Source organism: Acinonyx jubatus, chromosome C1 (genome assembly GCF_027475565.1).
Source record: "Acinonyx jubatus isolate Ajub_Pintada_27869175 chromosome C1, VMU_Ajub_asm_v1.0, whole genome shotgun sequence".
Taxonomy (NCBI): domain Eukaryota; kingdom Metazoa; phylum Chordata; class Mammalia; order Carnivora; family Felidae; genus Acinonyx; species Acinonyx jubatus.
The window spans coordinates 102,665,147-102,690,046 of record NC_069381.1 but is presented as its reverse complement, the minus strand read 5'-3'; the positions used below and the strand labels follow the sequence as shown (position 1 = coordinate 102,690,046).

Sequence of the window (24,900 nt, the reverse complement as noted above, 5' to 3'; positions counted from 1 at the left end):
ACATTTGTGTGTACTGTGAGGTGGAAATAAACTGTTACCCTCTCCCCCCCCCCCCCCATATTGAACCTATTTTCGCTTTCTCTATTCTTGTTTCTCACGTTGAACTGCTCTTCTTGAAAACGAATTCACCAGGTCAGCTGTGGGTCCATTTGTCTGTGTGTGTCTCCCGATGCCACTGGCACATTGCACGGTACTATAGGGGCTCAGAGTAAGTCTTCAAGTCCGGTAGCGTAAGCCACACCACCCACACAACCACTCGTTTTGTTCTTTTTCACACAGTGCAATACACTTGAGACGTGTAACAACTCATGTAACCAACACGCAGGTCCAGACATGCCGTCACTTCATCCCGCTCACTTCCGAGTGGGACACAGGAGTCGCCCCCACCGCTCCCCTCGGACGTAGCGGTTACCCCCCGCTAGTGGACAAAGAAACCTCTGATTTTACGAACCCCAACCCGCTCCGGGGAGAAGGAATCTCCAGTTGTCTGCGGGGCCGCTGAACAGGCCAAATGTCCGGTGGGCACGCTGCAGGGGCAGCAGGCTGTAGGGCGGGGCGGGACCCGGAATCCAGTCGTTCAGGGCCGCCGGGTCTTCCTTGAAAGCCGTCTCGGTCCGCGCGCCGCCTCCGTCGCTGCGTCCCTCGGAGTCCTTTGGGGGATGTTGAGGACCGCGGGGTCTCACGCCGGGCGGGGTCCGCCCCTCGCGCCTCCTCACGGCGACCTCGCATCCGCACGCGGCCGCCTCGCGAAGGCGAGACTCCCGGGCCAGCTCTGGGTGCGGCCCGGACCCGGCCACTTGTGGACCTGCCAGCCCTCGGCGTCTCCTGCGGGCTCTTGCTTTGGAGAGAGCGGGGAGGGAAGGTCCTTAGGGAAGGACTCCTGGGAGGATGGATGAGCTCCCAGAAAGCCCGAGGCCTTCCAGAGCGCAGGGGGAAACTGTCACTCTGGTGGGAAGCAAGGAGAGGGGAAGGGCTCCGTCGGTTCCCTGGTGGTCTAGTGGCTAGGATTCGGCGCTTTCACCGCCGCGGCCCGGGTTCGATTCCCGGTCAGGGAAGCGGGGCTTTGCTTTTTTTTTTTTTGGCTTTTGGTTTTGTAGGTTGGTTGTTGGGCTTTGGTTTTTTGTTTTTTTTTTTTTTTTGGTGCCCCAATCTTCCTTTCATCCCCGGAGCTGTGCTGGCCGTCATCTGCGCTGCGCAACGCACCGACTCTTCCTTCACCTTCAGCGCTCCGGGGAAAGGACGCCAGGCCGCTCTACACGGCGCACTGTGCTTGCTGGGCTCCAAGTCAGCCGCCCCCAGGAGTGGCCTCAGAGGGCGACTAAGCATCTGGCTTGGGTTCACACTGTCGTGCAGAGGTTCAGATTCCTGTGGGGCCGCCCCAGGGACGCAGATCCGACCGAGTTCTGGAGGCCAAGCACGTCGCGGTGTTGCTGTGGACCCCTGGACACCGGCTGGTGGGCCGAGCCTCTCAGCTCAGTCCGCGCGTAAAAGGCTTACTTGGCGTTTGGGAGAGGTGCCTGGACGCGATACCCTCCCGGCCTGAGAGGCAGGGGAGGGGAGCGGTGGGAGGGGAACGGGTCCTCCTGGAAGGCTGTCCCATTCGCAGACTAAGCGGTCTAGCGAGGTGATGTTAAGTGACCCAACAAAGGCAGCATGTCAAGTGCGCACAAAATGGAAAACTGTTGTCGCTGCCGTAAGCCGGGGTAGGAGTGAGCATCAACACCAGGATGTCAAAACGATGACATCACAGTCAAATCCGTTTCTACAAGGGCTGTTGCATTTAACGCCCCCGTAGACTTCTATACCCCAGGCCCTGGGCAACTTTTCCTTTTTTCCCGTTCGATACCGGCTCCGAAGACCTGTTGGGGTACATGCGATGTCCACTGTGAGGCACGAGGAGAGCGAGCGAGGGCAGGGGGAGTTGCTGCGGACCTGGACTGCAGAGGCGGCAGCGCAGGGGCACGGCGGGTCGTGGGTGTGGAGCCGCTGCTGAGAGACCGCGACCACGCATAATGGTGTGTTGGGGGGCGTGTTAGCGGTGCAAGGGTGTGGGAGCGGGAGGTGGAAGGAGTCGCGCTGAACTCTTTTTTGGGAGAGTGGTTTGGGAAGGAAGGGCGATGGTTTTGGGGGGGAGGTGAGTGCGGTGACCCTTGACGAACCCAGGCGGACAGAAGTGTGCAGTGAGCTTGGCGATCCCGTGACGCTCACACCTATAGGGGAAAACCGATGCCCCGTAAGGTGGTCTTCGCCGTTGGGCCCGGATCCGAGGCTCGGCTGTGGCCCTCCCGTTGTCCTGGCGCCTGCGGTGCCCTCAAGCGCAGCGAACTCAGCTGCGCCCCGCCTGTTGGTGGGGGACCGCTTTCGGTGGCCTCTCCATGTTCTCCCCCTGCTCTCTTAGGTGGTAGGACTACTTCCCTTGCTCCCGTGCCGGCCCGCCGGAGACGCTGTCCTCGAAGCCGGAGAAAATTGTCCCGTGCCTCTTCCTACCCCTCTTTCTTTAGCACCGACATTGCGCGGGGTCCAGAGAGCCCTTCCGGAAACCTTGGGGCTCACGTCCTCCCTCCCTCCCTTCCCCCACAGGCCTATACGAGGGGCAGGGGGTCCCAGAATCCCTTAACCCGGTAGGTGGAGGTTTTTTGTCTTTTGTTTTTGTTTTGTTTTGGTTTGGTTTTTTTGACCCTGTGTACTTTGTGGCTCTTTCTCCGTAGCGTTGTCAAACCGAGGGCCAGAATTACCTTCTCTCCCTTTTGTTTGTACTCACACCCCGGGCTCATGCGCAGGGTGGCATCAAGTGACCGCTTTTTAAGAGACTGCCTGGACGAAACATGGATGGTGTGTTGGAGGTGCAGAATATAACCTGGTGGGCAAGAGGCGCCGCATGGTTCTCACAGGCTTCCCTTCTCTAGCGTGTCACACTCCAAGAGGTGCGGGATTTTTAAATTCATCCCTGCCATCTGGGTGATGCTGAAGGCATAGTTTTCAAAGTCAGAAAATACAATCTATTTCATGTTGGTTTAAGAGGTGCTTTTTGGGGTGTGTGTGTGTGGTGTGTGTGTGTGTGTGTGTGTGTGGTGAATCCTTAAGCTCTGTTGTTACCTTTAAAAACATAGGAGCCTAAAGGCAGATGGCAAAGCTTGCAGGTGCCATCACAAAAAGAGTGAAATAGGAGGGCAGTCAAAAAGCTCCTTACGTCCTAGGCGTGGATTGCCAAGAAAATAGCTTCTTTTGTCTTCTGTTTCGGGACCCTTGAGAAGCGGAGGCTTTCATTCACTACTAGGCTGCACTTAGAGAAGTTAATTAGATGCGTCTCCCACAACATTAAGGTGGGACCCTAAAGTCCTAAGCCCTTGGGGGTAGGAGTGATGCCATCTAGTCCTGCTGCATCACTCCTACCCCTGCAAGTCCCGGGGCTCTTTGGACAAGGAAGGCAGCCTTGGCTCTACAAGCAGTATAAGGAAAAGGAAAGTTTAAAAAGCCCATGAGAATGAATGAATGAATGAATGAGCGAGCGAGCAAGCAAGCAAGCAAGTGGCGGCTGGCTGGCTCACTGGGTAGGGCAGGTGACTCCTGATCTCGGGGTTGTAAGTTACGGCCCCACAGAGGTTACTTAAAAATAAAATCTTTAAAAGTACAATAAAATAAGGGCATCTGGGTGGCTCAGTCAGTTGAGCGTCCGACTTTGGCTCAGGTCATGATCTCACAGTATGTTGGTTCAAGCCTCATGTCGTTCTTGTTGCACTGACAGTGTGGGAGGCCTGGTCTAGTATTCCTCTCTGTCTCTGTTCTGTCTCTCTCGTCTCAAATAATGAAATACACATATAAAAACAAAATAGAAATTGAATAAAATAAAAGGCCCAAGAGGAAAACTGGTGCCATGGGCCTGACCTCTAGTGTGAGTTAAGCTTTGAGTACACTAGCCTGGTTAGTGCTGGAAGCCATAGGACGCCAAGTTGGTGTGGTCTGTTCCCTAGCCAGTAACAAACCCCAAGGGCCTGCCACAGGGGAATATATTCAAAGGAGAACGTACTCATCCGAGGGCTGTAGAGGGCTATAGAGGTACCTACCTTCCAATAACACTTCCAGAGAATCAGCTAGCATCTAGAACTCAGTTATAAGACATAAGAACAAAATCTCATGGATCTAGAATTTTAGAGATGCTTCTATCAATCCTCGTATCAAATCAGACATGAAGATGGAAATTAGGAAATATTCTGAGTCAAACAAAACTGAAAATACTGCATCTCCTGCACAAGGTGTGGTGAAACCAGTCTTCAGGGGACAATACACAGCCTTAAGTGTAAATCGAGACAGTTAGGGCTGATTGCTAATGAGATAAATCTCCATCTCAAAGAGTTACAGAAAGAATAACAACAACAAGGGCAGGTAGGAGCAGAAATTATATACAAAAGCAGGACTTTGAAAATAAGAAACAAAGTTAAAAAATAAATACAAAGAAAAAAGAAAATTAGAAATAAATATACAAAAGAGAAAAGTCAATGGTTGGATCTTTGAAAAACACTACTCTGCTAAAACTGGTAGTCTACTGAACTGGTAGACTTAAGGAAACAATAAATGGATATTGATAAACTGCATATATACCGAACCAATTAAAAGACATATGGGAAATGATTGTCTTGTAGTAATGATTTGCGCGGAGGGCGGGGGGAGGACTAGTCCTACAACCTTAAAAAAAATTTTTTTTTTAGAATTCAAAAATCTTCCTGCAAAGAAAGCTGAAGGACCAAAAAAGTTCATTCGAGAAAATGACTCCAAAGCCCAGAAGATTTGTCCAAAGCGTCAAAAAGATGGCAGAATTCCCCAACTTATTTTTATGAGTTTGGATTGAAACCAAAAACTTCCCAAAAGGCAACATGAAAAACAGAATTACAGGCCTGACTTATTGCTGAGTATACATAGCTACAAACATTCTTCAAAATATTGAATCTAGCTAGCTAGCTAGCTAGCTAGCTAGCTAATGTTTATTTTGAGAGAGAGAGAGAAGAGAAGATAGGGAGAGAGAGAGAGAGGAGAGAGAAAACACTGGAGGGAGGGTAGGGGCAGAGAGAGAGAGGGAGACCACAGAAGGCACAGAGCCCAGCAGGGCTGAACCCACCAACCCTGAGATCATGAGCTGAGCTGAAGTCGGACGCTTAACCAACTGAGCCACCCTGGACTCCCTGATTCCAGATGTATATTTAAAAATATGTTATGACAAAAATTGGTCTTAATTCTAGAAAACAGTGTCGATAATCTATTAGAAAATAAATTATGGGGCATCTTTTTGGTGGCTCAGTTCAGGGTTAGATGTTCCCACTCTCTTGATTTCAGCTCAGTCATGATCTCAGGGTATTGAAACATAGACCCGAGTTTGGGCTCTGTGCTCTACGAGACTCTCAGAGCTGACCTGGTTGGATTCTCTTCTCGGTCACCCTCTCTTTCTCGTCTGTCGTGCCCTCCCCCTGCTCCCATGTGCTCCTGTTCGAGTGTTTATCTTGAAGGTGGGTGGTACCGCTCTGTCTCTGTCTCTGTCTCTGTCTCTGTTCTCTCTCTCAAAATAAATAACTTAAAAAGAAAATAAATTAATTCATCATATTAACAACTTAAAGGAGGAAAATCATAATCACTAAAACACAGAAAAGGTGTTTGAAGAAATTCATTATCAGTTTATGATTTTTAAAAACCTCTTAGCCTAACAGGAATAGAAGAGAACAGCCCTAATCTGCTTAAGGGTAGCTTCCAAACCAAAAACAAACAAAACACCTTCAGCACACATTACAGTTGATGATAAAATACTGATCTGTCCTCCCCCCCCACCTTACCCGGTCAGGAACCATCAGAAAGCAGACGAATAGGCCACCTTGACCATTTCTCTTCACCACTGTCATGGAGATCTTAGCCAGTGAGAAAAGGCAAGAAAAATGATGAGAAATGAAAAATGAAAAATGAATACTATCATTATTGGCATACATGAAATAAACTGCTGGAACTATAAAGAGAATTGAGTGTATTTTTGGTACATACACAAAATCAGAGAAAGGGGGCTATGATGAGGATTCAGAAAACAAAGGTATTGAAAACAGTATCAATGTTCAATGATCATAGCATATCATAATTCAATCCCAGGTACTGGGGTGGCGGGGGGGTGGGGGAATATGATCCCTACCTCCACCATAACCCAAATCATTTCAATGTGGACCGGACACCGAAATGTGAAATGAACTCACAAGTGATTCCAGTTGCTATTAACGTAGCAGCGTATTCCTGTGATCTCAAATCTCAAGGGTAAGCAAGGATTTAAGAAATAAGACAAAAAGATGAATTCTTAGTGACGAGGCTGATCAAGTGGACTACCTCAAGAATCTCTGCTCACCAAAGCACAGAATCAAGGGTAAAAAGTCAAGTCACAATTTGAGTGAATATACTTGGCAGCCAAAGAGATTTAATGACTGCTTGCAAAACAAGAGGAAAAAGACCGACCTATAGAAAAGTCACCACGGTGGGGGGTGGGGGGAAACCTTATAGGAGAAAATTCAAGTGGCTAACAAACGTGTAACGGTGCTCCAATTCATAACCAGTAAGGGCTTTACAAAGGAAACCCCAATGAGAGAACATTACAGACAGGCAAATAACACCACTACTAATTAAATGGGGGTAGGGGACTAGGTAGAAGGTTCTGACCTGGTAAAGCATGGGAGTAAAGGGCTAATACTATTTTACTTCTTCATCTGTGTGCGGGTTACACAGGTGTGTGCATTACAATCAGTTGTTATGCTGTACACGCAGATTCTGTGCATTTTATGTATCTTACAATTTTTCAACACCCCTCCTCACACACACCCTGATGAATCCTATGAACAGAGAGAAGGTGGTTGAGATTCCAAGATTTTGTTTCACGAAGAAAGGTGAAACCACATGCCTCCAAGGACATCCCTATGCAGACCAGATCCATGAAGTTGAGTTTTGGGTTGATGTGAAGTCAAAGAGTACTCTCCCAGAGCCAACCGTGATGGAAAATAATCTGTGAAGGCTAAATGCCTTTAGTTGTGTCATTTGAACACTCTGAAAAGGCTGTAGGCGGGAGCCATAACCTTTCAGATCTCTCCTCTGCTGTCTCATTGCTTAATTCACAACCCACAGCTCCTTTTTTCTCCTCTCCTTTAAGCTCTCCAAAATATTCTCTTGCAGTCCTGCCCTTGTGGGGTCTCCTCCCCCCCCCCCCCCCCCCGCCGCGCCTTTCCTATATCTTCTTCATTGAAGATGGAGGCAAGAAGAGGGGGAGGAGGAGGAGACCGCCTGAAAACGGAACAAGTTTCTCACAGGCCCGGGAGAGGGTAAGGCAGGGAGGCAAAGACATGTATTTTGTTTGTTTGTTTGTTTGTTTGTTTGTTTCCTTCCCAGCTAACAGTCAAGGGGAATTTGGAGGGGTTGTTACAGGCTTTAACATCTTTACTCCATCCAGCAGGTAAGTCATCAGTTTCCTTTATGTAAATCAGAACTCCTCCTCCCTCCCCAGGCCCCACCCTTGGATCCTCATTCCTGTTGACAGAGAAAATTGTGTGTCACAGCTCAGAATTTATTCGTTAAAATTTCAGATTTCCAAGAATCTAAAAATAAATTAATGACTAAAACGACTTCAATGGTTCCAACACAGTATGGCCATCGTTCTGCCCTCAAAAGTAGAAAGACAGCCTCAGAATAACAAAACTCTTGAAACTGAATAAATCAAGTTTAGTTTTAAAACGGAAAGGGCGGGGGGAACTCCTCCCCCCCCCCCAAATCTTCGATTTTAAGCTACTGTTAGAGGAATCCGCCAGAGATTTTTCGGATGAAAATTAATCACCCGCAGTCTCCAACGCAGTCACGCACTTAGTGCCCTCAAATGGGAATCCTTTCGAAGGAGCGTCCAAGAGGTAGAAAACAAACCCGGATCAACAGTTCCCAGAGTCTTCAGTTCTTTTCCCCTTATTAAAAGTCTACTTTTCGGGCTAACACCTGTTGGGGCGCACTGCCAGGCACGCGGCATCCTCGCCGGAACGGCCACGCGCCCGCGGGACGCGCGCAGGCGGCGGCGGCTGATGACCTGAACCCACGCGTTTACAGCAGCTCCACGCGGGTCCACGCGGGTTCCTCCCTACCAGCCTCCACCTTTACTCAGGCTCAAGGGTGTCTGCAAGGCCCCGCGACTGCTGTCCTCCCGAGACACTTTGGTGTCTCGATCCTCGCTCTGCACGGAGACGTGGCCCGGCGGCCAACCCAAGGCCCAGCACGGGCATCGGTGACCTGGTGGCTCTTTGGGTTCCGCGGCTCCCCCAGGGCGAGGCTGAAGGTAACTGTGGTCTTAGATCCAAAGAGTCTAAACCGCAGACCCCGCGGTGTCACCTGCGGGGGGCGGGGGGCGGGGGGAAGAAAGGTACCAACCCGGGAGCGAGCTGGTCGCCGCGCGGCACGCCAAATGCACTTACGCATTTAGGCACAACCCCAGTGTAGGTCGACTGCTTAGTCAAGCTTTCTGCTCAGAAGCCACCCTGCGGAGTTTGGTTCTCATTTTCCTACTCCTGGAAGCCAGAATCACGAGATGCTCGGACTTGCCTTGTGCAACAGGTAAAACAAAGAGGAGGCGCCTCCTGAAACGAGAGGGGGCGCGGCCAAAAGGAAAGCAGGGCAGGATGCATTGGCCGGGAATCGAACCCGGGTCTCCCGCGTGGGAGGCGAGAATTCTACCACTGAACCACCAATGCTTCGCTCTGGGCCAGGTGCGTGATGGGTCTGTGGAAACAACCTCTAGAGCGACTCCCAGCTAGGGCGCCGGGCGATTTCAAAGGTTCCAGAACAGGTTTACGCGGTCGTCTTTGCAGCACGGAGCTAACTCACCCACAGGCACTCGAAGCAAAGGCTTCAGAAGGAGACTTCCATCCAACACAATTTCAAAATAAACTGTTTCGTCGGCTCACACCACAACTCTAAGAAAGGCTCTTCCCGACTGGCCAACAGACCCTGGCAGGAGAACGCCGGAAAGTCATTTTACTGCCTAAGCTGGCAAGTCACATTACTTTCTCAGACTGTCTAGAGTGACATGTTGGAGGTTGACGGTGGAAGCTTCAGGGTCATCATCAAGGGGTCTGGATGACTTTCCGGCGTTCTCCTGCCAGGGTCTGTTGGCCAGTCGGGAAGAGCCTTTCTTAGAGTTGTGGTGTGAGCCGACGAAACAGTTTATTTTGAAATTGTGTTGGATGGAAGTCTCCTTCTGAAGCCTTTGCTTCGAGTGCCTGTGGGTGAGTTAGCTCCGTGCTGCAAAGACGACCGCGTAAACCTGTTCTGGAACCTTTGAAATCGCCCGGCGCCCTAGCTGGGAGTCGCTCTAGAGGTTGTTTCCACAGACCCATCACGCACCTGGCCCAGAGCGAAGCATTGGTGGTTCAGTGGTAGAATTCTCGCCTCCCACGCGGGAGACCCGGGTTCGATTCCCGGCCAATGCATCCTGCCCTGCTTTCCTTTTGGCCGCGCCCCCTCTCGTTTCAGGAGGCGCCTCCTCTTTGTTTTACCTGTTGCACAAGGCAAGTCCGAGCATCTCGTGATTCTGGCTTCCAGGAGTAGGAAAATGAGAACCAAACTCCGCAGGGTGGCTTCTGAGCAGAAAGCTTGACTAAGCAGTCGACCTACACTGGGGTTGTGCCTAAATGCGTAAGTGCATTTGGCGTGCCGCGCGGCGACCAGCTCGCTCCCGGGTTGGTACCTTTCTTCCCCCCGCCCCCCGCCCCCCGCAGGTGACACCGCGGGGTCTGCGGTTTAGACTCTTTGGATCTAAGACCACAGTTACCTTCAGCCTCGCCCTGGGGGAGCCGCGGAACCCAAAGAGCCACCAGGTCACCGATGCCCGTGCTGGGCCTTGGGTTGGCCGCCGGGCCACGTCTCCGTGCAGAGCGAGGATCGAGACACCAAAGTGTCTCGGGAGGACAGCAGTCGCGGGGCCTTGCAGACACCCTTGAGCCTGAGTAAAGGTGGAGGCTGGTAGGGAGGAACCCGCGTGGACCCGCGTGGAGCTGCTGTAAACGCGTGGGTTCAGGTCATCAGCCGCCGCCGCCTGCGCGCGTCCCGCGGGCGCGTGGCCGTTCCGGCGAGGATGCCGCGTGCCTGGCAGTGCGCCCCAACAGGTGTTAGCCCGAAAAGTAGACTTTTAATAAGGGGAAAAGAACTGAAGACTCTGGGAACTGTTGATCCGGGTTTGTTTTCTACCTCTTGGACGCTCCTTCGAAAGGATTCCCATTTGAGGGCACTAAGTGCGTGACTGCGTTGGAGACTGCGGGTGATTAATTTTCATCCGAAAAATCTCTGGCGGATTCCTCTAACAGTAGCTTAAAATCGAAGATTTGGGGGGGGGGGAGGAGTTCCCCCCGCCCTTTCCGTTTTAAAACTAAACTTGATTTATTCAGTTTCAAGAGTTTTGTTATTCTGAGGCTGTCTTTCTACTTTTGAGGGCAGAACGATGGCCATACTGTGTTGGAACCATTGAAGTCGTTTTAGTCATTAATTTATTTTTAGATTCTTGGAAATCTGAAATTTTAACGAATAAATTCTGAGCTGTGACACACAATTTTCTCTGTCAACAGGAATGAGGATCCAAGGGTGGGGCCTGGGGAGGGAGGAGGAGTTCTGATTTACATAAAGGAAACTGATGACTTACCTGCTGGATGGAGTAAAGATGTTAAAGCCTGTAACAACCCCTCCAAATTCCCCTTGACTGTTAGCTGGGAAGGAAACAAACAAACAAACAAACAAACAAAATACATGTCTTTGCCTCCCTGCCTTACCCTGTGAGAAACTTGTTCCGTTTTCAGGCGGTCTCCTCCTCCTCCCCCTCTTCTTGCCTCCATCTTCAATGAAGAAGATATAGGAAAGGCGCGGCGGGGGGGGGGGGGGGGGGAGGAGACCCCACAAGGGCAGGACTGCAAGAGAATATTTTGGAGAGCTTAAAGGAGAGGAGAAAAAAGGAGCTGTGGGTTGTGAATTAAGCAATGAGACAGCAGAGGAGAGATCTGAAAGGTTATGGCTCCCGCCTACAGCCTTTTCAGAGTGTTCAAATGACACAACTAAAGGCATTTAGCCTTCACAGATTATTTTCCATCACGGTTGGCTCTGGGAGAGTACTCTTTGACTTCACATCAACCCAAAACTCAACTTCATGGATCTGGTCTGCATAGGGATGTCCTTGGAGGCATGTGGTTTCACCTTTCTTCGTGAAACAAAATCTTGGAATCTCAACCACCTTCTCTCTGTTCATAGGATTCATCAGGGTGTGTGTGAGGAGGGGTGTTGAAAAATTGTAAGATACATAAAATGCACAGAATCTGCGTGTACAGCATAACAACTGATTGTAATGCACACACCTGTGTAACCCGCACACAGATGAAGAAGTAAAATAGTATTAGCCCTTTACTCCCATGCTTTACCAGGTCAGAACCTTCTACCTAGTCCCCTACCCCCATTTAATTAGTAGTGGTGTTATTTGCCTGTCTGTAATGTTCTCTCATTGGGGTTTCCTTTGTAAAGCCCTTACTGGTTATGAATTGGAGCACCGTTACACGTTTGTTAGCCACTTGAATTTTCTCCTATAAGGTTTCCCCCCACCCCCCACCGTGGTGACTTTTCTATAGGTCGGTCTTTTTCCTCTTGTTTTGCAAGCAGTCATTAAATCTCTTTGGCTGCCAAGTATATTCACTCAAATTGTGACTTGACTTTTTACCCTTGATTCTGTGCTTTGGTGAGCAGAGATTCTTGAGGTAGTCCACTTGATCAGCCTCGTCACTAAGAATTCATCTTTTTGTCTTATTTCTTAAATCCTTGCTTACCCTTGAGATTTGAGATCACAGGAATACGCTGCTACGTTAATAGCAACTGGAATCACTTGTGAGTTCATTTCACATTTCGGTGTCCGGTCCACATTGAAATGATTTGGGTTATGGTGGAGGTAGGGATCATATTCCCCCACCCCCCCGCCACCCCAGTACCTGGGATTGAATTATGATATGCTATGATCATTGAACATTGATACTGTTTTCAATACCTTTGTTTTCTGAATCCTCATCATAGCCCCCTTTCTCTGATTTTGTGTATGTACCAAAAATACACTCAATTCTCTTTATAGTTCCAGCAGTTTATTTCATGTATGCCAATAATGATAGTATTCATTTTTCATTTTTCATTTCTCATCATTTTTCTTGCCTTTTCTCACTGGCTAAGATCTCCATGACAGTGGTGAAGAGAAATGGTCAAGGTGGCCTATTCGTCTGCTTTCTGATGGTTCCTGACCGGGTAAGGTGGGGGGGGAGGACAGATCAGTATTTTATCATCAACTGTAATGTGTGCTGAAGGTGTTTTGTTTGTTTTTGGTTTGGAAGCTACCCTTAAGCAGATTAGGGCTGTTCTCTTCTATTCCTGTTAGGCTAAGAGGTTTTTAAAAATCATAAACTGATAATGAATTTCTTCAAACACCTTTTCTGTGTTTTAGTGATTATGATTTTCCTCCTTTAAGTTGTTAATATGATGAATTAATTTATTTTCTTTTTAAGTTTATTTATTTTGAGAGAGAGACAGAGACAGAGACAGAGACAGAGACAGAGCGGCTGAACAGGAGCACATGGGAGCAGGGGAAGGGCAGAGAGAGAGAGGGAGAGAGAGAATCCCAACCAGGCTCAGCACTGCGAGTTGTGAGCACAGAGCCCAACTCGGGTTCTATGTTACAAACCCTGAGATCATGACCTGAGCTGAAATCAAGAGTGGGGCACTTAACCGACTGAGCCACCCAAGTGCCCCTTAATTTATTTTCTAATGATTATCAACTGTTTTCCTAGATTAAGACCAATTTTTGTCATAACATATTTTTAAATATACATCTGGAATCAGGGAGTCCAGGGTGGCTCAGTTGGTTAAGCGTCCGACTTCAGCTCAGCTCATGATCTCAGGGTTGGTGGGTTCCAGCCCTGCTGGGGCTCTGTGCCTTCTGTGTCTCCCTCTCTCTCTGCCCCTCCCCCCACCCGTGTTTTTCTCTCTCTCTCTCTCTCTCTCCCTCTCTCTCTCTCTCTCTCTCTCTCAAAAATAAACATTAGCTAGCTAGCTAGCTAGCTAGCTAGCTAGATTCAATATTTTGAAGAATGTTTGTAGCTATGTATACTCAGCAATAAGTCAGGCCTGTAATTCTGTTTTTCATGTTGCCTTTTGGGAAGTTTTTGGTTTCAATCCAAACTCATAAAAATAAGTTGGGGAATTCTGCCATCTTTTGACGCTTTGAAAATTTCTGGGCTTTGGAGTCATTTTCTCGAATGAACTTTTTTGGTCCTTCAGCTTTCTTTGCAGGAAGATTTTTGAATTCTAAAAAAAAAATTTTTTTTAAGGTTGTAGGACTAGTCCTCCCCCCGCCCTCCGCGCAAATCATTACTACAAGACATACATTTCCCTTAAGTCTTTTAATTGGTTGGTATATATGTGTTTATAATATCCATTTATTGTTTCCTTAAGTCTACCAGTTCAGTAGACTACCAGTTTTAGCAGAGTAGTGTTTTTCAAAGATCCAACCATTGACTTTTCTCTTTTGTATATTTATTTCTAATTTTCTTTTTTCTTTGTATTTATTTTTTAACTTTGTTTCTTATTTTCAAAGTCCTGCTTTTGTATATAATTTCTGCTCCTACCTGCCCTTGTTGTTGTTATTCTTTCTGTAACTCTTTGAGATGGAGATTTATCTCATTAGCAATCAGCCCTAACTGTCTCGATTTACACTTAAGGCTGTGTATTGTCCCCTGAAGACTGGTTTCACCACACCTTGTGCAGGAGATGCAGTATTTTCAGTTTTGTTTGACTCAGAATATTTCCTAATTTCCATCTTCATGTCTGATTTGATACGAGGATTGATAGAAGCATCTCTAAAATTCTAGATCCATGAGATTTTGTTCTTATGTCTTATAACTGAGTTCTAGATGCTAGCTGATTCTCTGGAAGTGTTATTGGAAGGTAGGTACCTCTATAGCCCTCTACAGCCCTCGGATGAGTACGTTCTCCTTTGAATATATTCCCCTGTGGCAGGCCCTTGGGGTTTGTTACTGGCTAGGGAACAGACCACACCAACTTGGCGTCCTAAGGCTTCCCAGACTACCCAGGCTATGTGTACTCAAAGCTAAATCCACTAGAGGTCAGGCCCATGGCCACAGTTTCCTCATGGGCCTTTTATTTTATTCTATTTTATTTTGTTTTTAAATGTGTATTCATTTTTGAGAGAGAGACAGAGACAGAGACAGAGAGAATACTAACCAGGCCTCTCACACTGTCAGTGCAAAAGAACGACATGAGGCTTGAACCAACAAACTGTGAGATCATGACCTGAGCCAAAGTCGGACGCTCAACTGACTGAGCCACCCAGATGCCCTTATTTTATTGTACTTTTAAAGATTTTATTTTTAAGTAACCTCTGTGGGGCCGTAACTTACAACCCCGAGGATCAGGAGTCACCTGCCCTACCCAGTGAGCCAGCCAGCCGCCACTTGCTTGCTTGCTTGCTCGCTCGCTCATTCATTCATTCATTCATTCTCATGGGCTTTTTAAACTTTCCTTTTCCTTATACTGCTTGTAGAGCCAAGGCTGCCTTCCTTGTCCAAAGAGCCCCGGGACTTGCAGGGGTAGGAGTGATGCAGCAGGACTAGATGGCATCACTCCTACCCCCAAGGGCTTAGGACTTTAGGGTCCCACCTTAATGTAGTGGGGACCTCCTCTAATACTTCTCAAGTGAGCCTGGGACTGAAAGCCTCGCTCTCAAGGTCCCCGAACAGAAGACAAAAGAAGCTATCTTGGCAATCCACCTAGGAACGTAAGGAGCTTTGATGCCTCTATTTTCACTTTTTGTGCTGGCACCTGCAAGCTTGCCATCTGCCTTTAGGCTCTATGTTTTTAAAGGTACCAACTGAGCTTAAGGAAACACACACACACACACACACACACACACACACACACACACACCCCAAAAGCACCTCTTAAACCAACATGAAATAGATTGTATTTTCTGACTTTGAAAACTATGCCTTCAGCATCACCCAGATGGCAGGGATGAATTTAAAAATCCCGCACCTCTTGGAGTGTGACACGCTAGAGAAGGGAAGCCTGTGAGAACCATGCGGCGCCTCTTGCCCACCAGGTTATATTCTGCACCTCCAACACACCATCCATGTTTCGTCCAGGCAGTCTCTTAAAAAGCGGTCACTTGATGCCACCCTGCGCATGAGCCCGGGGTGTGAGTACAAACAAAAGGGAGAGAAGGTAATTCTGGCCCTCGGTTTGACAACGCTACGGAGAAAGAGCCACAAAGTACACAGGGTCAAAAAAACCAAACCAAAACAAAACAAAAACAAAAGACAAAAAACCTCCACCTACCGGGTTAAGGGATTCTGGGACCCCCTGCCCCTCGTATAGGCCTGTGGGGGAAGGGAGGGAGGGAGGACGTGAGCCCCAAGGTTTCCGGAAGGGCTCTCTGGACCCCGCGCAATGTCGGTGCTAAAGAAAGAGGGGTAGGAAGAGGCACGGGACAATTTTCTCCGGCTTCGAGGACAGCGTCTCCGGCGGGCCGGCACGGGAGCAAGGGAAGTAGTCCTACCACCTAAGAGAGCAGGGGGAGAACATGGAGAGGCCACCGAAAGCGGTCCCCCACCAACAGGCGGGGCGCAGCTGAGTTCGCTGCGCTTGAGGGCACCGCAGGCGCCAGGACAACGGGAGGGCCACAGCCGAGCCTCGGCTCCGGGAAGACCACCTTCGGGGCCACGATTCTCCCCTATGGTGTGAGCGTGGGCTCGCCAAGCACACTGCACACTTCTGTCCCCGCTTGGTTCGCTCAGGGTCACCGCCCTCCCCCTCCCCCCAACCCTCGCCCTTCTTCCAAACCACTCTCCCCAAAGAGTTCAGGCGACTCCCTCCACCTCCCCGCTCCCACCCCTTGCCCGCTAACCGCCCCCCACCCCACCCCTTAAGCGGTCGGTCTCTCAGCAGCGGCTCCACACCCACCGACCCGCGGCCCCTGCGCTGCCGCCTCTGCAGTCCAGGTCCGCAGCAACTCCCCCTGCCCTCGCTCGCTCTCCTCGTGCCTCACAGTGGACATCGCATGTACCCCAACAGGTCTTCGGAGCCGGTATCGAAGGGAAAAAGGAAAACGTGCCCAGGGCCTGGTGTATAGAGTCTACGGGGGCGTTAAATGCAACAGCCCTTGTAGAAACGGATTTGACTGTGATGTCATCGTTTTGACATCCTGGTGTTGATGCTCACTCCTACCCCGGCTTACGGCAGCGACAACAGTTTTCCATTTTGTGCGCACTTGACATGCTGCCTTTGTTGGGTCACTTAACATCACCTCGCTAGACCGCTTAGTCTGCGAATGGGACAGCCTTCCAGGAGGACCCGTTCCCCTCCCACCGCTCCCCTCCCCTGCCTCTCAGGCCGGGAGGGTATCGCGTCCAGGCACCTCTCCCAAACGCCAAGTAAGCCTTTTACGCGCGGACTGAGCTGAGAGGCTCGGCCCACCAGCCGGTGTCCAGGGGTCCACAGCAACACCGCGACGTGCTTGGCCTCCAGAACTCGGTCGGATCTGCGTCCCTGGGGCGGCCCCACAGGAATCTGAACCTCTGCACGACAGTGTGAACCCAAGCCAGATGCTTAGTCGCCCTCTGAGGCCACTCCTGGGGGCGGCTGACTTGGAGCCCAGCAAGCACAGTGCGCCGTGTAGAGCGGCCTGGCGTCCTTTCCCCGGAGCGCTGAAGGTGAAGGAAGAGTCGGTGCGTTGCGCAGCGCAGATGACGGCCAGCACAGCTCCGGGGATGAAAGGAAGATTGGGGCACCAAAAAAAAAAAAAAAACAAAAAACCAAAGCCCAACAACCAACCTACAAAACCAAAAGCCAAAAAAAAAAAAAGCAAAGCCCCGCTTCCCTGACCGGGAATCGAACCCGGGCCGCGGCGGTGAAAGCGCCGAATCCTAGCCACTAGACCACCAGGGAACCGACGGAGCCCTTCCCCTCTCCTTGCTTCCCACCAGAGTGACAGTTTCCCCCTGCGCTCTGGAAGGCCTCGGGCTTTCTGGGAGCTCATCCATCCTCCCAGGAGTCCTTCCCTAAGGACCTTCCCTCCCCGCTCTCTCCAAAGCAAGAGCCCGCAGGAGACGCCGAGGGCTGGCAGGTCCACAAGTGGCCGGGTCCGGGCCGCACCCCAGAGCTGCCCGGGAGTCTCGCCTTCGCGAGGCGGCCGCGTGCGGATGCGAGGTCGCCGTGAGGAGGCGCGAGGGGCGGACCCCGCCCGGCGTGAGACCCCGCGGTCCTCAACATCCCCCAAAGGACTCCGAGGGACGCAGCGACGGAGGCGGCGCGCGGACCGAGACGGCTTTCAAGGAAGACCCGGCGGCCCTGAACGACTGGATTCCGGGTCCCGCCCCGCCCTACAGCCTGCTGCCCCTGCAGCGTGCCCACCGGACATTTGGCCTGTTCAGCGGCCCCGCAGACAACTGGAGATTCCTTCTCCCCGGAGGGTGGGGTACATCAGAGGATCTTTGACCACCGGGGGGTAACCGCTACGTCGGGGGGGGGGGCGAATCCTGTGTCCCACACGGAAGTGAGCGGGATGAAGTGACGGCATGTCTGGACCTGCGTGTTGGTTACATGAGTTGTTACACGTCTCAAGTGTATTGCACTGTGTGAAAAAGAACAAAACGAGTGGTTGTGTGGGTGGTGTGGCTTACGCTACCGGACTTGAAGACTTACTCTGAGCCCCTATAGTACCGTGCAATGTGCCAGTGGCATCGGGAGACACACACAGACAAATGGACCCACAGCTGACCTGGTGAATTCGTTTTCAAGAAGAGCAGTTCAACGGAGAAAGGAAATAGGTTCAATATGGGGGGGGGGGGGGAGAGGGAAACAGCTTTATTTCCACCTCACAGTACACACAAATGTTAATTGGAGGTGCCTCATAAAACATAAAAGGTAAAGGTATAAAGCACTTTTTGAGGACACTTTGTGACTAGGTGGTAGGCAAAGATTTAGTAAACAAGACCCAGGGGGAAAATACGTCTAAAAGAAAAGACATGATAACCTAGACTTCATCAACATTAACCACATCTTCTCATCCAAAGACTCCAGGAAGACGATGAAAACAGCAAGCGACAGACAGGGAGAACGTGTTCACAAAACCCATCTGACAAAACAAGCAAGCAAGCAAGCAAGCAAGCAAGGGAGAAAGCATACAAACCCCCTAACCTGTCATTATAATGTGTGAGGAGCTCCCCCAAACAGCTAATTAAAAGAAAAAAATCAAACAACTCAAGTGTTTTAGATGGGTAAAAGACATGAAACAGATCCTCGGGAAAAGAAGATACACAAGGCCGACGTAGCAGGTAAAAGAGTGCTCAGTATTTTCAGCCCTCAGAGAAATGGATACTAAAGTCACATTGAGATAGCCCTACTCCCAGCAGCACGGCAACATGATAAAGAGAGGGACACCCCCACTCTTGACAAAGATGTGGCACGACCACAACTCCAGGTGGTATCCCGATGAATACCTTTTGGCGTGGAAAGCGGCTGCCCGAAGGCATTTAAAAGCCTTGCGAGCGCACCGCAAGTAACGAGGGAGCTCACCGTGAGGACGGTTAAGGAGGATCATAGAGAGCCAAGAATGGAAAAAGTCCGCGGAGGCAGAGATTGATTCGCAGGGGCCAAGGTTCAAGCCGACAAACAGGTCTATGGAGGAGGTGTCACCTAGGTGATGGAACCTTTTGTGTGGTCTTTCAGACCCTTTAGATTTTGAGGGCCACAGAGACGCCGTTTGGCAGCAACTAGAGCCCACCAGATGAGGCTCCTTGCTGGACAGGTAGAGGGCATCGAGGACTGTGCCATTTTGGAGCGGCGCTGGAGATGAGCCCTTTAGTTGATTTGACTTGAGGTCAGAGTCCAACGGAACGGAGAAGGTCGCCAGGTTAGTGCTGTGGCGAGTTTTCCTTTCCTTCCCTTCCCTTCGGGTGAAGACGTGGTGGCGCGGGGTGGCCAGCGGAAAGCACGGGGCCCTCTCTGTCCCCCAGGTAAGGGGCGCAGCCGGGGCAGGTTGAAACCCAAAGTAAAAAGAGAGGAACGGCGAGTGCTCCAGATACTGCCGTGACTCGGATTCGAACCGAGGTTGCTGCGGCCACAACGCAGAGTACTAACCACTATACGATCACGGCGCGCCACCAGCCCGATGACAAGCCCGGCCGGAGCTCGAGCACTTTTGTCGCAAAGTCATTCCAGTTTCCGCGCTGCTTTGTTCCCGGACAACTGCGGGCCGCCCTTGGATTCTCCTTCCCTTCTTCTCCATTCTGACACGCGAGGAAGAAAAACCATCAAAAACCATTCTCCTTGTCCCCGGATTGGGCTGGTGGCTCTGCACAGGCGCCCTAGGAAGTCTCGTGGTCCGCGTCCACGCCTCCCCCGCTTCTCTTTTCCCGCTTCTCTCTTGGCGTTTGCCCCTTTGGACCACGCCCCACCCCGCCGGCTCTCCAGCTTCCCCCACAGCGACCGCAGCCGAGGGGAGCCCCAGCGGCCCCGCCGAAGGCCGGGTGAAGGAGGAACAAACCGGAAGAGCCGTCCGGGGAGCCCAGCGGCGTTCAGCTTCCCTCAGGCGCCGCTGGCCTCAGACAGAAGGCGGGTGGCTCCTCCTAGCGTTGAGGGCCTTGTGTGCTCTCTATCGGGCTGTGGGCGGGGCCTCCTCTCCCGAAGGTCTCTGTGGCGCAATCGGTTAGCGCGTTCGGCTGTTAACCGAAAGGTTGGTGGTTCGAGCCCACCCAGGGACGCGGTAGTTCTTTTCTAGAACGTAGAAAGCGTTTGGCACTCGCGCACAGCACAGCCAGAGGACCTAAGGTCCTCACGGATGAGAGCGGGAGAGCTCTGGAGGAGAACCGGTCGCTGGGAATCCAGAAGTCCTCGAAAGAGTAGAACCCTCTGAATGCCTTCCAACAATGCAGTTTCTTCCACCCTTTGTTTGTGCTAGTATTTATTTAGCCCCTTCCTTAGATTCTTTACATTAAGTTGGTTCTAGAATTTTATGGTTACAAACACTGCTTTAGTCCTCATTCTTGTACACATCTTTGGTCACTTGTACCAACATTTCTACAGGGTAGAGTCCTAGAAGAGCAATTGCTCTAATAACATAGCATTTACATGGTTTTTGTATGATCCGACTTCCCCGCCCCGTGGGCTTATCGCCTATCACTCTTTCTTTTGTTATTTCAGCTACTGCTTTGGGCTTCATAACATATACATCTGTAACTTGCCAGCTTCCCTCCAAGTGATTCCATGCCTCTTCCCATTACTCCCCTGCCCACCTTTAGGCTGCAGCTATCAACGCGTTTCACTTTGCATGTTAGAAAGCCCAAAACCCATCGTTATCACTTTCGTTTCATCTGCTCCATGTTTTTTTCAGAGATTTAAATAATAATTTAAAAACCATATGTGTGTGGGTGCACATATATGTATACATGTGTGCGTATGTATGTATATATATGTATGTGTGTGTATATGTAATATATTCATATATATATGTATATATAAATATAAATATAAATATAAATATAAATATAAATATAAATATATATATATATATATATATATATATAAATTTTTCCCCATGCGGTTACCATTCTGTTGTCCTTTATCCGTTTGGCTACATGCAGATTCCCATCTGGTATCAGTGTCCTTCCTGGAGGATTTAACATTTCTTGTGGTGTGGGTCTGCTGGTGATGTAGTCTTTCAGCATTTGTATGTCTTCCAATGTCATTCACCTTCATTTCTGAAAGCCTTTTTTGGAGGGGAGACAGAGAATTCCACCTTGACTTTGATGCTGCTCCATTGCCTTCTCACTTGCACCGCTTCCGGGGAGAAAACTGACATCACGTTTACTTTTGTGTTCTGTACGTACCATGTCTTTTTCCTCTGGGTGCTTCTGCACAGTTGTTTTTGTTTTTGCTTTCTTTTTCCATGGATTTGAGCAATACAATTATGATGTGACTAGATACGGTTTTCTTCCTGTCTCTTGTGCTCATTCGTCATGTTCATTCGGCTCCTTGGATCGGTGGGTTTACAATCATTATAATGATTGGAAGTCCTTCTGTTGTTGTCTCCTCAAAAATTGCTTCTTTACCCCCAGTCCCAGTCTTTTCAGGAACTCTGATCACTCATATCTTTTAAAGTTGCCCTACTATTCCCTGACAGCGCTTTACTTCCTGGAGCAGACGTTGCATGTGTTTTTCACCCTCACCAATATCTCCTCAAGGTCCCCACACCTCCTCTGAACCTGTTGCCCACAGCTACTCTATATGATGTCTAAATCTGTGCAGCAGCATTATATTAAAAGTGTTTTGTTTTTTCTCCCTTAATTAGAAAAGTTCTAGGCTAAGATGATACATTAATTAACTCAGTTTAATATCATTGGAAGAACGTAAAGATAACAGTAGGTCTTAAAATTACAAATTGACTCGACACATAATGGAGAAATGCATGTGGAATATAAAAATATAAAATACCTAAAAACCTTTACCCCAAAATATTGTAAGAATAATTAAGTCACTATGAGTTCCAGACTTCTAAGACTTACTCTCCATTTACAAATCTTATAGGATCTCTTTAATGTACTGAAACACATAATTTCATATTGTATAAACTCCTTAAATACTATTGGAATTGAAGTGCGCTTATTGGGCCAGTAAAACCAATATAGGAAATTTAGGTGGCTAAGTGTCACCAGGAATTTGAAGAGAAAATAAAGCCAAGACCTGTATAAACTAGAATATATCTACCAATATTTTCTATATTACTAGAAAACCTGGAAGACAACATAAAACAGTTTTTAGGCCACAACTATTAAACCAGTCGGATGCACACAAAAAGTCCTCTTTAGAAATATGACATGATATAAACATGTTCTATGCCATTATATGTAAATTATTAAAATCCTTTAAAGTGTTTAAACGTATTCGAGATTCATCCTTTCTATCCACTTGATGTTTTCCCCTTGTACCTGAGTGCACGGAGAGCAATTTATCTACATCTAAACAGGGTTTTTTGTTTGTCTGTTTTCCCGGGTTCCAGATTCAGCAAGAAAGGAAGTAGGAGGGGTGCCTGGCTGGCTCAATCCGTAGAGCATGGGACTCTTGATCTTGATCTTTAAAAAAAAAAGAAAGAAAAGAAAGAGAAGGAAGGAAGGGCGGAGGCAGAGAAAGAAAAGGGTGAGGGGGACAAAACCCCATCAATAGCGTCCTTGCACGCCCCCCTTGGGTCCTGGAAATAGAAGCTCAGTCACTACCCCACTTGGGGAAGGGGCTCAACTGAATACACACCACAAACCAGGTTGCCTGTGTCTGCTTGGACTCAGAGTGGAGCCAGGACAAGCTCAAGGACAGGACGAGATAAGACCAAGCACCATTATCACAGGGCAGCCACCTACCTGACAGTGCCAAGGCAGACAATCCTGGAAAGCTCTTGAAAACTTCCCCTTCCCCTTGAAGACTTTCCCACCCGCTCCCCCTCATCCTCCCACCACGGGGAAAGGATTCTTCACCTTCTGTTGGGCCAGGACCCTTGAAGATCCCTGCAGGGCAGGAGAGCCTGGAGGGCAGGAGGATCCAGGGGGCAGCAGCTGCACTTCCCTGAAGGGTCTCTCCCCGGGTGGGGGGGTTCTAGAGCTCAGGCTCACCCTAGATCCACTGCCCACCAAAGCCACCAGGAGGAGTCCGGAGGGCAGCCGGTGCTGGGGGCACGACAACCTGGACGTGTTCCTACAAGCACAGGGCACGCCTGGCCTGCCCTCTCCAGGAGAGCCGAAGAACCGCCTGCCTGCCTGAAGCTTCTCTACAGCCTGAAGGGAACAGGTGTCTGCTTCCTGAAGGAACAGGAGGGCTCTCCTCCAGAGGACAAAGCCCTCCCCTGGCCCTGGAGGAAAGGTCCTGCAGAGGCTGGTTCTGCGGGACACTGCCCAAGGCAAAGGAGCAACCGCGGACCAAACAATCATCTGGAGATGACTGCACAAGTCCTGTCTGTACATGTGGAGCGAGAATGAGAAAACAAATGTGGGGCAATGTTAACTGGTGCACCTGGGTGAGGGATATAGGATGTGACCATTCTGGCAACTGTTTTGGTATGTTTCAAAGTTTGCTTGTTTGTTTGTGTGTTTGAAAGGAGTGACAAAGTCAAGTGCCAGGTTCTCTTTAGAGGAAAACGCTTGAAGTGAGACCTTGGGTTTCTGAGGTGAATGGAAGGGAGCCGCTGGCCTGGCTTCTCATCCCAGCTCTCCTCTCCCAGCCTGGCCATTACAAGGACCCGGACTCCTGACCTCCCGTATTTTAGGGGCTCAGTGCACAGCCACTTCTGCAAGCGTCCCTGGGTGCACACCAGACTCTGGGGGATGAAAAGGCAAATCCTAAGTATGGAGACAGCGCCACAAAGTCTCCTGGATCGGAATCGAACCTGAGCAGTAGCGGTGAAAAATCCAAATCCCATCCCACCGATCCGATCCCGGGGAATCCACCCACACAGGATCCCTGCTTCGGCCCCTGCAGATGAAAACCCTGAAAGTCAAGGTGACATTTCCCAGGCGGACAGAGCACAAGCGGAGGCGATTCCCAGCGGCGCAAGGCTGGATGCAGCCGCACAAGGCTCCCAGCCCTTGCCCTGCTGCTCACCGCCTCTTCCAGCCTCAGCGACCCCTTGGGCCCTGACCACAAGGTGACTGGCCTGTGCCACACTCTAGTCCAGCTGGAGCCGTGTGTGTTGCAGAGCCAAGGCCGTGCTCTCTTTCTGAGCCTCGTTTGCTGATGGGTAAGGTGCGGACTCGGCTCTCAGCGGGGGGGAGGGGCGGAGTCCCTCTACTTGGCGACTTCCGAAGTAGCTCCAGAGCTGTCCTGACGACGGCACGGGGACGGGCTCCTTTGGTGTCCCCATGGGCTCATTAGGTGGAGCCTGAAACTCCTCACCTACGCGTCTTTGGCTCGGGTCCCACGTGCAGCTGGTTTGTGTTCTTTGCGTTCTGTCAGGCAAATAAATACACCTGTTGCGCAAATGTGCCGCCCAGGGAAGAACGTGCTGCTTTTCAGAGCCACGGTCGCTGTGAGCCCGTCGGGCAGACGGAGGCGCCAGATGAGCAGGTCAGCGGATGCGTGGAAGTAGAGGTAACCTGAAGTGGGCCTCGTGCTGCGTGCCCTTGTTGGAGTGACTAAGTGGGTGTGGCCCGCTCTCCAAGGTGACTGGGAGCAGACACACAGCGGCCAGGCCTGGTGGTCGAGTGCTGAGAAGGCTTTCAGGTGGCGGTGGGACTCCGGCCCTCGTTCTTTTTGCGTTTTAAAGGACAATAGATGGGGGGGGGGGGGGGTTGGGGGGGGGGGTAGTGGTAAAAGGAAGCTGTTTCCGCCCGGTTTCGAACCGGGGACCTTTCGCGTGTGAGGCGAACGTGATAACCACTACACTACGGAAACGAGGCAGGCGGCCTGGTCTCCGGCTCTAACCCCCAAAAGCGGCATTTCGGCCACAACTATCGGGCCCGCCGACTTCGCTTGAACCGCCCAAGGCCCTGGAAACAGCCGCGCCCCTGCGAGCGAGGAGCCCGCGCCCCCCAAGCGGCCCCGGCAAAGGACCCCGCAACGCCCCGCCACCCGCCCCCGAGGACGGGACCCTAGCGCCCTCAGCAGCCTGGCCTCGGGAATCGCACCGAACGCAGGGTGTCCGCCTCCAGGACGAGGGGCCCCGGGGCAGACGTCGGGTGCGCGCTCTTCCTCCGCCAGCCCGTTGGCTCTGCGCCGCCCGCGGCCCTCCCGGCAGAACGGAGTCTCTTTGGTGTCCTCTGGGCGAAGGGGGTCCCTCGGGCT

The 24,900-nt window shown here is 50.5% G+C and overlaps 7 non-coding genes across 7 annotated transcripts; 3 read left to right on the top strand and 4 right to left on the bottom strand.

The window, feature by feature from the left end:
- The first annotated feature begins 983 nt into the window (after positions 1-983).
- TRNAE-UUC (transfer RNA glutamic acid (anticodon UUC)) lies at positions 984-1,055 on the top strand. The gene has a single exon. It is a non-coding gene; the product is annotated as a tRNA-Glu (tRNA).
- Positions 1,056-8,667: 7,612 nt separating this feature from the next.
- Positions 8,668-8,738, bottom strand: TRNAG-CCC (transfer RNA glycine (anticodon CCC)). Its single transcript has one exon. It is a non-coding gene; the product is annotated as a tRNA-Gly (tRNA).
- A 667-nt stretch (positions 8,739-9,405) lies between these two features.
- TRNAG-CCC (transfer RNA glycine (anticodon CCC)) lies at positions 9,406-9,476 on the top strand. The gene has a single exon. It is a non-coding gene; the product is annotated as a tRNA-Gly (tRNA).
- A 7,474-nt stretch (positions 9,477-16,950) lies between these two features.
- TRNAE-UUC (transfer RNA glutamic acid (anticodon UUC)) lies at positions 16,951-17,022 on the bottom strand. The gene has a single exon. It is a non-coding gene; the product is annotated as a tRNA-Glu (tRNA).
- Positions 17,023-19,160: 2,138 nt separating this feature from the next.
- Positions 19,161-19,232, bottom strand: TRNAH-GUG (transfer RNA histidin (anticodon GUG)). Its single transcript has one exon. It is a non-coding gene; the product is annotated as a tRNA-His (tRNA).
- Positions 19,233-19,764: 532 nt separating this feature from the next.
- Positions 19,765-19,838, top strand: TRNAN-GUU (transfer RNA asparagine (anticodon GUU)). Its single transcript has one exon. It is a non-coding gene; the product is annotated as a tRNA-Asn (tRNA).
- A 4,599-nt stretch (positions 19,839-24,437) lies between these two features.
- Positions 24,438-24,510, bottom strand: TRNAV-CAC (transfer RNA valine (anticodon CAC)). The gene has a single exon. It is a non-coding gene; the product is annotated as a tRNA-Val (tRNA).
- Positions 24,511-24,900: the final 390 nt, after the last annotated feature.